The sequence below is a fragment of the Cervus elaphus genome, chromosome 14 (genome assembly GCF_910594005.1).
Source record: "Cervus elaphus chromosome 14, mCerEla1.1, whole genome shotgun sequence".
NCBI classification, from domain to species: Eukaryota; Metazoa; Chordata; class Mammalia; order Artiodactyla; family Cervidae; genus Cervus; species Cervus elaphus.
This window is the reverse complement of record NC_057828.1, coordinates 66,764,141-66,780,546: the sequence shown is the minus strand read 5'-3', so window position 1 is coordinate 66,780,546 and position 16,406 is coordinate 66,764,141. Positions and strand designations below refer to the sequence as shown.

General features: G+C 45.4%; 1 protein-coding gene across 1 annotated transcript in view; it reads right to left on the bottom strand.

The window, feature by feature from the left end:
• The window catches only part of C14H1orf21 (chromosome 14 C1orf21 homolog), a 233,203-nt gene extending 217,645 nt beyond the window's left edge, over positions 1-15,558 (bottom strand). The window contains exon 1 of the mRNA XM_043923080.1: positions 15,214-15,558. The gene's annotated coding sequence lies outside the window, so the exon portion shown is untranslated. The remainder of the gene's footprint in view (positions 1-15,213) is intronic.
• Positions 15,559-16,406: the final 848 nt, after the last annotated feature.

Below are 16,406 nucleotides of genomic sequence, written 5' to 3'. Positions count from 1 at the left end.
TTTTAAAATTTTGACAAGTTGGAGAAAGAGATACATGTAATCTTAATGCCAGAAGGTGCAATAGGCTGCAAAAGCTTTGCACAGGCATGGTGAAGAGAGGTTTCCGGGTTTGGGCTAATCCTGGGAATGCAAAATTAAGAAAGAGTTCACATCAGAAAACCAGCAGAAACCCTGACAGGTCTTCCACTGCCCAGTCAATCAAATTCTTTAAGGCCATCAAGCCTATGAAAGGACCATCAAAGAAAGGGGTAAAGAGCAGCTGCTTGATGCTACTGAAGACAGAAAACTTAAACAGATGAAAATGCACAGACATTCTGAAGACCTGCACTTCCTTCTCTGAAATGTTAAGGCTAGAAATACTCCTTCTGGAATGAGTTAGGATGCCCTGCACTGAGTAAAGGATGTATTAGTTCTTGAAGCTCTTAAAAAGCTGTTTTGGAATATGGGATTTGGGGGCAGACAAGCTTTCATGAAAATCTCATCATGTATTTCCTGTGTTGACTCTCTGGCAATATGTATAACCTATATGGCTTAATAGGAGACTGTTATCTGGATTAAATGACTTAATGGACACCTTGCATCTGGTGTATAGCATGTACTTGATAAACACTCAGTGGATTGCCATTTCCTTCTCCAGGGGATCTTCCCAACCCAGCGATCGAACCCAGGTCTCCCACACTGCAGGTGGATTTTTGCCATCTGAGCCACCAGGGAAGCCTATATGATAGGGGTACATCTCAAATTAGTGGGGAAAAGATGAATTTTTTAATAAACAAGTGGTTTGTGATTTCCAAATAAACATGTTAAAAAAAAAAAAGAAAATTGGATCCATTCCCCATACCATACACCAACATAAATTCCAGTGGTCACAGATTTAAATGTTAATGATTAAACCACACAAATACTAAAAGAAAATATGGGTGACTAGCCTATAACTGTGCTGTCCAAGATGGTAGTCATTATCCACACATGGCTACCAAGCACCTGAAACATGCTAAAAACTGAATTTGCAGTTTTAATTTCTTTTAAATAATTTAAATTGAAATTCAAAAACTGACATTCAACACAGCTATTGAAAGACTTTTATGTATATTTGGAACAACTCTGTTAAGTGAACTTACTTTTAAACTTTAAATTTTATGAAATCTACATACAGATTAAGTATTTACAATGAAAATTTAGTGATCATGTTGAGATGTGCTATAGTATAAAATACACATGAGTTCTGAAAAATTCAGCATGAAAAAATTGTAAAATATCTCATTACTAATTTTAAAATCCTGATTACTTGTTGAAATAACAATATTTTTGACATATTAGATTAAATGAAATACATTATTAAATTAATTACACCTTTATTTTTATTTGCTTTATTGTGGCTGCTGAAATTTCCATATGTGGTCTCTACTATGTTTTTATTGAACAGTGCTGCTCTACAATCTAGAAGTTTTTTTACGTCATGATTCAAATCCAAGAGGGAATAAAGAAAGACTGATATAACTGAGTAAGTCAAGGGAAAAAATTACATTAGAAAAACCATAATCAGAGGAAAAAGACAAATGATAAACTGGGGAAAACTGTCAAATATTAGGGATGATATGCCTAGTATATAATGTCCTAATGTATAAAAAGTTTCATAAAAAAGGGGGGAAAAGACCTAAAATCCTATAACAATGGCCAAAAAATATGAAGAGACAGTGCACAGAAAAAGAAATGCAAATGGCCCCAAAACATAAGAAAAGGAACTCAAGCTAGCTCATAATAAGAGATGCAAATTAAAATTACACTAGAGTATCATCTCTCACCATTTGAATGGCAAAGACCCAAAGGTTTTTTACAACATGTCTACTGGTAAGACTGTGGGGTAAGAGGGAACTCTCATCACCTGCTGGTGGGAATGCAAAATTGTACAGTACCCACAGAAAGGACCTTTGGTGATATCAAACAAAACTGTAAATCCATTTATCCTTTGACCCAGCAATCCCACTTCACTTCTAGGAAGATAAACTGGCAAGAATACATACATAAATATTCACAAGGCTATTCACTGCAGCACTGTTCATTCAGCTGTCCATTTAGTTAAGGAAAAACTTAACCATTCAGGCTTTATGTTTGATTTGCAAATAAACCCCACCACCAAAAACAAACTATTCCCATTACAATGTAAAAGCAAAAGACTGAAAATAGCCATGTAGCCAAACAAATAAAAGTTTGGTATATTTACACAATGGAGTCTCTGCAGTTGTAAAAGTTACTGAAAAATGTTTATATTAATATATGGCTTCAGAGTGATCTCTGAAAAATACCAGTAGGTGCAAAAAGCAAGGTGGATAACTACAAACTACAGTATGCTACCTTTTAGAAAAAAAGGGAGAAAATAGATACATTTGCTTACATTGTGTGCTCAGTCACTTCAATCATGTCTGACTCTTTGCAACCCTATGGACTGTAGCCCACCAGGCTCCTCCGTCCATGGAATTCTCCAGGCATGAATACTGGAGTGGGTTGCCATGCCCTGCTCCAAGGGATCTCCCAAACCCAGTGATCTAACCTGTGTCTCTTGCATCTCCTGCACTGGCAGGCAGGTTCTTTTCTGCGGAGCCACTGAGGAAGCCTTTGCTTATATTAAACAGAAACAATATGCATACACACATACACACACATGTCATACATACACACATTTTTACAAAAACATATCCATATACAAACATATATATATATATATATATATATACATATATACATATATATATATATATCCATGTCTCAGTAGCTAGGTATACATACACATCTATATTTTTTAACTTTAACAGACCTAGGAACAATGACCAGTCCAAAGGCAACAAGAACTCCTAACACTTGTATTGTGGTCTCTAAATATCAGTTAGAAATAAAAAGATCTGGGACAGGAAATGTCCTAGAGAATTCTGAAATATCTTTGTCATACCACAAAGTAAGGACATCCTCAAACACCAGTATAGTCATGTCAGAAGGAATCAGAAGCCAATGTAAAGATTCTCCTTTGGGCCAAAGATAACTTGAACTTCAAAAGAAATAACTGCAAAGGACTATAAACACATGAATTGTGTTAAAATCCATGATTCATAATGGATTCTCTCATTGGTCTTCTTAGAAAGATGTTAGAAAATCAACTCATAATTCTGAACATTATTTAAAATAGAGGGAATAAAACTGAGCATTAATTGTCCTAGATGGACTATACCCTGAAGTGACCAAATAATTGACGTGGTAAATCTCTTTTTGATAGAAAAACTCCAGCTAACCAAACGCAGAAGAGATGACAGAATATTATCATTTCTCAACCATTTCTGAAAGGAAATATCTAAGCAATAACCAAAGTGGTTTTTGAAGAGCCACTCGGGAAGCTTTCCAATGGAAAGATCAGGCTGACAACACTAAATCAACCAGTTAGTCTTTCTTTAAAAAAATATTTATTTATTTATTTTGTGCTGAATCTTCATTGCAGCATGGGCTTCTCTCTACTTGTGTCATGTGGGGGCCACTCTCTAGTTACAGGGCACAAGTTTCTCATCGCTGCAGCTTCTCTTTTTGCAGAGCAAGGGCTCCGGAGTGCAGCCTCTAGCTGTGGCTCATGGGTTTAGTTGCTCTGGGGCATGTGGGATTTTCCTGGATCAGGAACTGAACCCATGTCTCCTGCACTGGCAGGTGGATTCTCATCCACTGCGCCACCAGGGAAGCCCCCATCACCAACCAGTTAGTCCAGTGGGTCTTAACCTCACAAATAAAGAAACAAAAAGGCATGTATGCCTCCTGCAGAGCACTTTCTATGAGATACTCCTACCAAACCATCTGATCAAGGTACCAATCTCGATCAAACTACAGGAAATACTGGAAACTGAAGAATATAGTGAAGAATACTAAAAAAGAAGATGAAAACTACAGACTGCAGAGAGTCCCACAGGATAAATCCCTGTTTCTTTAGCAAATAAACTGCTAGGGAAGAATAAAAAGAGGGAAAGTAGAGAAAGTGAAAGTCTCTCAGTCGTGTCCACCTCTTTGCGACCCCGTGGACTATACCGTCCATGGAATTCTCCAGGCCAGAATACTGGAGTGGGTAGCCTTTCCCTTCTCCAGGGAATCTTCCCAACCCAGGGATCAAACCCAGGTCTCCCACATTGCAGGTGGATTCTTTACCAGCTGAGCCACAAGGGAAGCCCAAAACAGAGAAAGGAAGTCTATAAAGAAAGATGGATGTATCTCTGAAGTGTGAATATTGTTTGGATTCTGAATAAAATACATTAATCATTAAAAAATATATGGGCCCACCAGGAAAATTTGATTACTGACTAGATAATAAGAAATTATTGTTAATATTTTTAAGGAATGATAATACTTGGCTATATTAAAAGAAAAAAAAACTGTTATCATTTAGAAATATAATCTAGTATGTACAGACAAGATGACATAATGTCTGCGATTTGCTTCAAAAAAAACCAGTAGGTAAGGAGAAGGAAATGTGTATGTGTAGCAGGAAAGGCAGAAGACAGAACTGCCCAGGAGTTGATCATTGAACGCTTGACTCTTGCCCAGGAGTCAGAGAGCCTGGATTCCAGTCTCAGCACCACCACTTATTGTCTATAAGACCTTGGTCAAGGTCCTCAACACCCCTAAACCTTAGTTCTGCCTTATCTATAGAGGTAATAGTCATAGGTTCTTCGTAAGGTTGTTGCAAGCATTAAAGACAATGCATGTAATGTACTTAGCACAGCACCTGGATGCAGAGTAAGCACTCAATATATGTGAGCTTTTATTATTACTATTGTCAATTATTACCTTAATTATTCAAGGGCAGGAAGCTAGAGTTAGGAAGTGGTGAAAATGGGATAATTTTTGCTGAATCCAAAGCCCAAGTTCCCTCCAATATGTTATAATGCCACCCCCCACCTCCACCTGGGGTCTCTCAGTAGAGACTGAGGACAAGTAACAATCTATTCTGCGACAATTGTCTCTTATTTTTACCACAAACCTTCAGTGACACTGCTGCTCAGTCTGGCTTCTACAACTAGCCATCCTTTGTAAAAATGTTGTAACTTAATGTGTCCCTCCCCCGTGGATGGCTCCACATCTAGTAGAAAGTAAACACTCATGTATTTTAACCCCTTTATATATATCACTACGCACATTTGTAAATTCACAATGATTAAACATTGTGTAATTCCATCATCCTCCAAGAACATGGCCTCAGACTTTTACTACACCCAGTACCGGCATAAACTGTATAAGGTAAACCTCAGGATCCCAGTGTGTAAAACTAACAATCATAAAACTTCAAACCTTGCATGCAGCATGAATATAGTAATTCTATAATGCTAAGTAATGGGCTGGCCAAAAAGTTCATTTGGGTTTTCCCATAATAGCTTGCAGAAAAATCCAAATGAACTTTTTGGCCAACCAATTACCTATGTCCTGATATCTGCCATAAGGTAAATATTTCCACTTCTATTTTTATAACAGAATTATAAATTCTGAGAAAAACTCTTCAATGTCATTTTACTCCTTCATGTGACAATGTGAAGCACACACCCATCCTCTCTTCCTGACACCACTTGCCTGGTTTTCTTGCCATGATAAGAGCCTGAAGTTTTAGTATCCACTATCCTTTCCATCCACCCCATCAAAGTTGGTGTTTCCTGGAACTCAGGGTTCAGTGTTTTTCTTCTATTTACTTTCCCCCAAGCAATCTCACATAAAGCTACGTAGCTTCAACTACCACATATTCAAAAACTCTCTCTCATTCATTTATTGAACAAAAATGTGCTGGGCCCCAGTTGTGCGGTAGGTGTCCTGGGGTCACTCTCTCAGTTCCCCTCCAGTCTTTTACCCACACCCACAAAGGAACCAGCTATCATGCAATTATGTCTCTGCCCTGCTTACAACCTCTCGTTGCCTCTCAATGCATCTTATTTTGGGCAATGAGTCCAAACTCTTGCATAGTCCATCAGTCTCATCTTCCATGTGCTCCAAGCCACAGCGACTTACATCCGCCCGTGTCCACGTTGGTGTGTGGACTCTGCTGGAATGCCCTACTTCAGCTTCCTTGCATGCACGTTCAGTCTCGTAGTCCTACCAGACTCTTTGCGACCCCATGGACTGTAGCCCCCCAGGCTCCTCTGTCCCTGGGATTTTCTAGGCAAGAATACTGGAGTGGGTTGCCATTTCCTTCTCCCGGGAATCTTTCTGACCCAGGGATCAAACCCACATGTCCTACTAGGCAGGTGGATTCTTTATCACTGTGCCACCTGGGAAGCCACTTCACCTTCCATCGACCTTCAAATCCCTTTATCCCCAAATGTCAGTCTCTGAACTAGTCTGCAAATCCACAGTAAAATGAGCAAAAATGGTTAGCAAACCAATGCTGGTCCTCCAATACTTTAAGAAATGTAAACAATACCCTAGGGGACACTTGTGTGGCTTTTCAGTGTCATCCCAAATACCTCCTTCTCTGTGAACTCTTCTGTGACTTCTCTATGTTGGGGGATCTTATATCAGTATTTATTGTCCAAACCGGGAGACTTCTGAGGGCAAAGGGTGTGCATTAATAACTATGTTGAACAATGGGCACAGACCTGGAATGTCCCAGGGAGACAGGGTGCCCAGTCAGCCTACCTCTAGACAGAGTCGGCTGCTTTCTCCCCCAGCTTCCAAAGCACCCTGATTCTTCCCCACATGCCATGTGCTTGACTGACACTTCCCATGCGTTTCTGAGAAGTCCACAAAGTCAGGGCCAGGCCTTTCTATCTGTATCTCCAGCATCTCTCCTGTGCCAGGCACAGAGATGACACAAAGTATCATCAACAAATGTTTGTTTAGTACATTATCTTCATGAGTAAGACAGATTAGACACCTTAACCTTGGCCAACAAAGGAATCAAAAAATTCCCACTATCTTTTCTCATCCCTGAGAAACTCCACTTCCTCATTTGGTTAAAAAGTTTTAAATGGGAGCAAGGTCTTCACAGAGAAAAATTCTAAGCCTCAGACCAATGACCAGCTGTCAATCAACCAACAGCTATTTACTCAGCATGTTATACCCTTAAGGCCCAGTGGGCATGACAGAGCTGATGATTCGGTGGGGTGACCAAAAAAACATAAATCAAGATCAAAACCAATAATGAAAGAAATAAACATCAAATAAGTGTTGCAGGACCTTACCCCTGGTGGCTCAGTGGTTAAGAATCCGCCTGCTAAGGCAGGAGACATCAGTTCTATCCCTGGGTCGGGAAGACCCTTGGAGAAGGAAATGGCTAATCAATCCAGTATTCTAACCTGGAAAATCCTATGGAAAGAGGAGCCTGGCAGACTACACCATGGGGTCGCAAAAGAGTCAGACACAAGTGAAGTGACTTAGCAAGTGCTGCAGGAGTTCATGGATGCTAAGGGACACACCACTCAGAAAGTCAGAGACGAAGCTCTTTGGAGGAGAAGGGATTGGACCTGAAAAGAAGTGGCAGAGGGAAGGAAGCCCAGGGCCAGGTGGGGGTGCGTGTTGGGGCGGCCACCAAGGGTAAGCAGAAACTTTGTTTTGGGAGTTGTCCCTAGACTGTCATGGATTCCTGGCAATAAAGACCAGAACATCTGAATTTTCAGTAAATAAGAAACAAAGAGGTTCCTGGATTCTTACCTCCTTCCTCAAAATAGTAATAGTATCTGCCTGAGACACAGAGATATGTGTGGCTGGCTCCTTTCTAACCTTTTAATTGGGAGAACTGTTACAAAATTATCTTAGGAAAATTGCTGTTGGCAGAACTTTCAGATAGAACTGCTGAAGTCACCCCTTGGCATGTATTAATTATCTATGTCTTTGAAAAGTTCTCTGCAAATCTCAGCAGGGCAGCCTCACAACATCTCCTTACTTCACATCTGGCCTTTCAACCCTCTCCTGAAAGAAATCACAGGGTTAACACAGGGGTTCCCCTATACTGTAAACAACCAATACAAGCCTCCTTGCCAACTCTGGGGTTCAGGGATAAGCTTTTTGGAGTGCCTGTGATGATAAATACTGCATCTCTTGGATTGCTGAGTGGGTCTCGCCTGTGTGTGTGCTCAGTCGCTTAAGTTGTCACCGACTCTTTGCGACCCTATGGATTATAGCCCACCAGGCTCCTCTGTCCATGGGATTCTCCAGGCAAGAATACTGGAGTGGGTTGCCATTCCTTTCTCCAGGGGATCTTCCGGACTCAGGGATCGAACCCTACTCCACCAGAAACTGTGATGATGGGTATGAAAAATGTCCCCTCAGTCCAGCAAAGACTACCAATCCCTCATTCTCCTTCCTTACCCTACTCTGGCAGGGAAAATCGTATGTCATCAAGGAAGGTGGAAAATGTCCTAATATATGGTTAAAACAATGAACTGAAACTACTGTAAAGTCCACGGCACTCAAATATAAAACACAGATCCATTTAAGAAAGGGAGGAATTCTTACTTAAAAACCATTCTCCCTGCTCTGCTCTAAAGCACCTTCTTCCAAAAGCCCTGGAGCCCTCAGGATATTGCGTAACTAGTGCTGGATCTACTTTTGAAGTAGTTTTATAAAAAGACCAATCCAAGTTCGTCATATGCAATGAGTCAATAGGCTGTGTTTTTCCAGTAGTAGTCCTCAGTTTAATCTCCCAGTGACCCTACTAATAGGGCCACACAGGTGATAAATTGATACGGGAAAGCAAAAATGTTAGGTCTTAGCTAAAGAATCCTTGCTTAGTATAAATGTATCTGTGTGTTCAGTCACTGAGTCGTGTCTGACTCTTTGCAACCCCACAGACTGTAGCCCGCCAGGCTCCATGGGATTCTCCAGACAAGGATACTGGAGTGGGTTGCCCTTCCCTATTCCAGGGGGTCTTCCTAACCCAGGAATCGAACCCACATCTCCTGTATCGTAGGTGGATTCTTTACCACTGAGCCACCAGGGAAGCCCAGAAAGAAGATTTTGGTATATAGGAGAGCCTTTCAACGGTGTCATTGTGAAAATTTCTAAAATGCTCCTCAAGGTATGTTCATCCAATCTTTAAAAATAACAAGAATCGCCTAGATATTCCTTTATCTATGATCTAACATAAGATGTAAAAGCTAAGTGAAATGATGAGGTAAAGTGCCTCAGCTACTATTAAAGGGCTTTCAGTTCAGTTCAGTTCAGTCGCCCAGTCATGTCTGACTCTTTGCGACCCCATGAATCGCAGCACGCCAGGCCTCCCTGTCCATCACCAACTCCCGGAGTCTACCCAAACCCATGTCCATTGAGTTGGTGATGCCATCCAGCCATCTCATCCTCTGTCGTCCCCTTCTCCTCCTGTCCCCAATCCCTCCCAGCATCAGGGTCTTTTCCAATGAGTCAACTTTTCGCATGAGGTGGCCCAAGTATTGGAGTTTCAGCTTCAACATCAGTCCTTCCAATGAACACCCATTAAAGGGCTTTAAGAGTCTTTAAAAGTCAAAAACATTGTGGAATCAAAAGTGAAAACATGGACTTCCTTGGTAGCCCAGAGATTAAGACTCTGCCTTTCAACGCAGGGGGTGTGGGTTCGATCCCTGGCCAGGGAACTAAGATCCCACATGCCTTGGAGCCAAAAACCCAAAACATAAAACAGAAGCAATACTGTAACAGAGTTAATAAAGACTTTAAAAAATGGTCCACATCAATATATATATATATATATGCAGTGATGGGATAGGCATATGATAATAGTTATAGACATTCCTATTCCAGAAGGAAGAAAATGGAACAGACGTAGAAAGGAGTTCCTTGTCCTGATGGGTTTCAGAATTTGGCCCAGCAGAACCCCTTTTCCTGGTGGCTCAGATGATAAGTGCGGGAGACCTGGGTTGGGAAAGTTGATCCCTGGGTTAGGAAGATCTTCTGGAGGAGGGCATGGCAACCCACTCCAGTATTCTTGCCTGGAGAATCCCATGGACAGAGGAGCCTGGAGGCCTACAGTCCATGGGGTCGCCAAGAGTCAGACACGACTGAGTGACTAAACACAGCACACATATGTATCTTTGGGGAAAAAGTGAAAACAAAGGCAGAAAGATTCCCAAACTTGAGAGTGTGCTAACTCCATTTTTCTACAAGGTACAGAGCATGTGGACTTCAACTCATGAATGTTGTAAACACGTCTGCTGATATGCTGTGAGCCTGTGAAACAGGCAGAGGCAGGCATGGGCTGGGAGATCTGACGGCTTGATGGAGAGAAGTGGGTGGAGGTAATAAGGGAGGCATGTGGGGCAAAGTAGGACAACGAAGAGGGGCCCTGAGGGCAGACAGGAGAAGTGGCTGGAAGCAGAAAGTCTACCCTTGTGCAGAGAGGTGGGAGCCATCAGAGGGAAAGTGGGCCTGGAGACACAGTTAAAGGACTGGAAAATATCACTGCGACATACACAAGCCAAGTGTTGCAGGCAAAAGTAAGGTGGTGGGAGAAGAAGCAGGAGGCCTCTGGATGAACATCTATGGGACAGAAACGCTTTAGAAAGGAGATGTAGGTGAAAGGGACGTCTGGCGAAGCAACATAAAAGGCAGCCTAGGGACAGCGAACAGACAGATGCTGGGACAGAGGCGCAGAATGAATGCTGGCAGGCTGAGTGTGCCCGCTGCATGAGGCAGGTCTCACCTTCGCTTGTTTTACATTATTTTAGAGGGAACAGCGGTGAATATCCATGATGGCCTCCCTTGGGAAAATCCAGTAAGCCAAGAGGTGGGGGGCTACCTGAGCTTTGCCAGGACCTCTCTCTACTCTTTGATGCAGGCACATTCTGGGAGCGATCCCAGGAGGAAAACCTTGCGTGCTATGACCACAGCACGGTGTCAAGTAAAACAAGGGTACATGAAAGAATTTTGAAAACTATAAAGCACCCTTTAAATACGAAGCGTTGTTATTCAATGAATGCCTGGGACAAAAAAAGATGAAGACCAGAATCACAATCAGGAGTGAAGAAATATTTTTCAAATACGGATACTATACATATTCCAAATGAAGATGATCCTAAATAGAAATTCCAGTAATTTGAGAAGACATTATGCTTGACATGTTTACTTTTCTGTCCAACATGTTTCCACATTGAAAAATCCTACCTGCGGCATAACATGGAGCTCTTGATAAACTACCGTACTGATTTATGAAAATGGAAATCTGCATCTAATGTATTTCCAAGGAGGTTTTTGACACATTACAGATCTTAACTAATTAGGTGAATTCCATTCAGTCCAATCACTCACTGAGTGACTTGCAAGTAAATGTAATGTAATCCATCAGCTGCCAAGGAGGCTGGAGAGACGAACAACGCCTCTAACTACCTAGTTTGGTCAGTTAATCTTAGTTTCCATTCAGATTGGGGCAGCTGCATCTCCTTTCATAAGTATAGAGAGAAAGTAATCTTTGACATTATGTGACTAGCCTGCAACCAAGGAAATGCATTTTCCAGGAACACCCTGAATTAAAAAAATAATAATAATAATAAAGGAGGGGAAGGCCCTTACTACCTGGTGACTGCAGACACTGTTGTGTGTTCATTTCCAGGTTCATCCTCGCCCAGTTTACGTGCAACCACTCTTGTCCTGATTGCATAACCACAGCACGTCAAGTTGTTTCTTGTTGCCAGTGTAAGTTGTAAAATCAAACTTCAGAACTGAGGGAGTCAAGCTAAATAATTGCCTACTTTAAAAATATGTACGTATATAATTTACGTGTCACTTCAGATAAGCTCTTGAATTATGATCTTTTAAAGTCACAACTGTCACCAATTTTAATATACAGTTTCAGGGTAGCAGTTTTCCCTGCATGCACACCTTCTCCCTGAGACCGTCTCTCCTCTTCTCAGTTTTCCAAGTATTTTACATTGATTTATTGCAATCTGCTTTTCATGTTTTAATGAGAACCTAATTAATCACAACTTTTACTTCTCTCAAGCTCTGAGACTTCCATAATTCGAAAGAAGGAAGCTAAGATAGCCCAAGATGCACTTGCTGGCGCCTCTGAGGGCTCCAGGTTCTACTGCTAAGTTCCCATGAAGTTGGTGACACCACACTTAGGACCCTCGGTGAATGATACCCTGCCCACTCCTGTTCCAAAGGGAGATGCCAAACCTCTCCTTCTCCAACCTGGGGTGTTTCATTTCCTGAAAGAAAACAGCTACTAGAAAGGGGCCAGGACTTCCCTGGAGGACCAGTGGATAAGAATCTGCCTGCCAATGCAGGGGACACGGGTTCAATCCCTGGTGCAGGAAGATTCCACATGCCATGGGGCACCTAAGCCTGTGAGTCACAAGTACTTAGCCTGCAAACTGCAACTACTGAACCCTCTCACCCTAGAACCTGTGCTCCCAACAAGAGAAGCCAACACAATGAGAAGCCCGTGTGCAATGAACAGTAGGAAGAGTAGCCCCTGCTTGCCGCAACCAGAAAAACTCCACTTGCAGCAGTAAAGACCCAGTGCAACCAAAAATAAAATTAATTAATTAAAAAAAAAGGACGACTTTCCCTTTAAAAAGGGGGGGTGGGCGGCACTAGGAGCCTGGAGTAAGCCACTCAGTAAGTGATAGTCAAGTCTTGACTGGTCAAAAATCAACACAGCACTGAGGCACCATCAACCTGGAAACAATACTCACAATGGGACACATCACCTTCCTACTGGGTAGAGGAGAGTCACAGAAAATAGTACCAATTAATGAAAAAGATTTGATTTATATCCTGTGATTCTTCAAAAAGCTCAAACCACTTCAGACAGTAGCCTATTAATTCCCAGAAATCCATGTATGCGTGCATACTAAGTCGCTTCAGTCGTGTCCGTCCACCAGGCTCCTCTGTCCAGGGGATTCTCCAGGCAAGAATACTGGAGTGGGTTGTCATGCTCTCCTCCAGAAGATCTTCCTGACCCAGGGATCGAACCCGCGTCTCATTATGTTTCCTACACTGGCAGGCAGGTTCTTTACCAGTAGGGCACCTGGGAAGCCCCCCAGAAACCCATTCTAAATGATAAAGTGAGATCAGGGGTGAGAGGATAAAGGGTAAATTACCAGCCAAGAACACCAAATGATTAGCTCCCTTGATCAGTGAAACTGAGTCAGCTGAAGAGGGAACCTAGAATCTTCAAGTCCTTCTCGGATGAAATGTTAACATTGGATATCAGACCACCCTACCAACCAGGGCCAACTTTTCTTGGGAAAAATGTCCTAAGGAGATAAACTTGACAACAGAAGCACCCCACACCTTCTTGAAGCCCTCTGTTCATCCAAGTGCTGAGTTTGCTTGTCTTTAATGCTTTTCCGAACAGCCATCCTGAGCTGTTGTCAGAACCAAGTCTGCACAGCAGGAAACACTAGGGGTGGATTTCCACACTGCATTTCTGATCTATGAAGTGCTAGTCCCAGCACTGGCTTAATGTGGAGACAAATACACTCAGCTGTCCCATCACCAGCATTTCTTACTTTGCAGGCAGCAAAAGAAAAATAACCAAGTCTAAATTCATTTCCACATCTGATCAATTGCATTTCCAAACAGCCAACACAGAACATGTTCTATTGATCCTACAATCCAGCTCTAGAAGTATAAAAAGGAGAGAAATCCCCCAACTTGAGCACCTTGCACTTAAAGACCCTTAAGAAACATTACCTTCTCGCCCCTAAGAAATCTATAGTGTCTAGGGCTATACCGCCCTGAATGTGCCCAATCTTGTCTGATCTTGGAAGTTAAGCAGGGTTGGGCCTGGTTAGTACTTGGATGGAAGAAAGCTAGAGCACCCCAGAAAAAACTCTACCCATAATTTTTTTTTTCTATCCTGGTACATCCCAATTCTACCAACAGAAAGATTATTCTCATTAGATAGAAGGTGAGCCCAGCCCATGAAGTAAGGAAGTGTTCATAATATCTGTCCGTGTAATGAACGTGTCACTTCCCCTAACAGCCCAACTGTTTCCTTAAAATTAAAAAAAAAAAAAAAAAAAAGTACTACATGGAATCTCTGGTGTGTCTGTCCCCCTCCCAAAGTCTGAGTCAGAGCATGTGGGTCTTTCCTGAAGTTCTGGGTGACCAAGCTGGCTCCCTTTCAGACTTGCTCCGATAGCTGAACTTAAGGCTGTCTTCGAGCCACAACACAAGCAACTATCTATTTTAAAACAATTTTCCTAACCCACACGCGACGGGAGCTACCTTATACATAGATCGCCAACGTCCTACCAGAAACCGAACACTTCTATCTCCAACGGGGCCTGTCATCTCCCAGGATTAATGCGTGTTTATGTGGATATATTTTTACCTTTGACCGTGCAACTCTTGGAACGGAGAAAAGCCACCCCAATTTTTATTATCGTCCCTGAGCCAATCCAGAGCCTTAGAAAGAGAGATGAATGGGAGATGAGAGGGCTTCTCTCACACAAACAGTAAGCGAGGGGAGGAAAAAAAAAAAATCCCTCGGAGAAGGGGCGGGGGGGGCAGGGTGGAAGGCAGGAGAAGGACACCCAGTAGCCGACCAGAGGCAGCAGCAGGCGGCCGCACTTCGCGAACTGCCCGCAGAGGGGAGTGAAATCTTCCCCCCGTGCAATAACGGAGCGCCCCACTCCCCGGCTGCCTCGCCTGGGCACGAATAATAAATACAGCGAGGTGGACAAACCGCTGCACCGAGACTAGTCAGACCTCCTCCCCGAAAGGTCAAAACTTCAGAAATTCGGGGATCACAGCACCCACACAAACACATAGATCTGTCGGTGCGGAGAGACTCGGAGATTGAGCAAAGGTTCTGCATTTTGGTTTTTGCTTTCAAGCTCTGGCTTGCAAAAGTACGGCGGCTACGGGCAAAGCTCGAGACGAGCAGGAAAGGCTGAGGGCGGCGGTGGTGGGGTGGGGGGGTGCGGGTGGGAAAGGAGGGGTGTCGAACCCCAACCACCCAGGCCTCAATGTGACGAAAGTCGTCAGCAGCCCCAACCGCATCCCAGCTCCTGCGTCCCGGCCAGCAGACGCCCCCAGCGGCTCCCCCACCCCAGCTTCCGTCCCCGCCAGCCCCCAGCAGCAGCAGCAGCCCCGGCTCGGGCCGCGAGCCGGCAGCGCCACGACCGCGGCTCCATCCCCGCCGCGCGGCAGGCACCCGCAGGCCTGCCTCCCAGCCCACCCGGGCGCGCCCCGGAGCTGAGCCCAGCCGAGCCGCGCCGCCAACTCCCCCCTCCCCCGGGCCGGCGGGGGGCTCCCGCTTACCTTGGGCGCTCGCGGGGGGGCTGAAGGTGGCAAGCCTCCCGCCCCCCGCCCTGGTCCTCCTCGCGGGTTTTCTTCCTCCCTCCTACTTGTCTTCCTCCTCCTCCCCACGGTGAGTCCCGGTCTCCCCCTCCTCCCAGAGGGGTAAGAGCCCCGAAGCCCGGCCCGGGTGCGTGCGTGCTGGAGGCGGCGGCGCGCGGCCAGCTCTCTCCAGTAACTGAGCGCGGCGCGCGGCTCCCAACTAAAGTGTGAAAGAAGCGGCGGCCGCGGCACGGAACGTCCCCCCCGGGAGTGGGCAGGGAGCGAGCCGGGGCTGGCGGCGAGCGAGCGAGGGAGGGGACCGGGAAGGAGGGAGGAGGATGGAGGGAGGGGACCTCCTCGCCCAGTCACTCACTCGAGGGGCGGGGGCAGCCAGACACTCCCCCAGCGCCGGCCCCTCCCCGCGCCCGGCTCCCGCGCGCGTCCTGCCCCCCACCTCGCCCCCGGGAGGGGCCTGCGGGGGCCGCGCTCCCCGGAGGAAGGGACCGGGGTTGCGCGACCGCCAGGGCTGCAGAGAGGAATCGAGGGCGTGGACAGGCGTGTGTGTGTGTGTGTGTGTGTGTGCGCGCGCGCGCACCCCGCGGCTGGAGGGGAGACCCCGGCGGGAAAGCTGCGTCCTGGGCCTGACACCCGGGCGATGGCCGGGGAGGAGCCGCTGGACCGCGCAGAGACCCTAACGGCCCAGCTCTGCTGGAGACCCAAGCCAGTCTTCGGGTCCAGCCGCGGGGCTGCGCCTGCTGGAAGCAGAGGAAGGCGAGGCCCGGCATCCGCGCCGCGCAGCCCCTCCCTTCGCTGGACCGGTGGGCGCTGCCCAGCTTCCTCGGCCCGGCGCGGCCACCAACCCGCCTCCACCCTGCCCCGGAGCCGCGGCGCCTGCAAGATGAATGAAGCGTCGGCCACTGGGCAGAAGCTGCCCTGGGGAGGAAAGGAGACACCGCCTGAGACTTCGTGCTCGGCGCCCCGTCTTTGCCCCTCCCGGCCTCTTGGGACTAAAGGGCGGAGGCCGCGCCTCTTGGCGCGTTTGGGATGATTGGGGAATCTACAAAGATCGCCGCCCACCTCTTTACCTGCTGGGGGTTTTTTGTGGACACCCACATGTGGTCAGCCAATTTCTCACCCTCTGGGAAAAGGTAGTTTTCGCCTTTTCCTGGTCATAT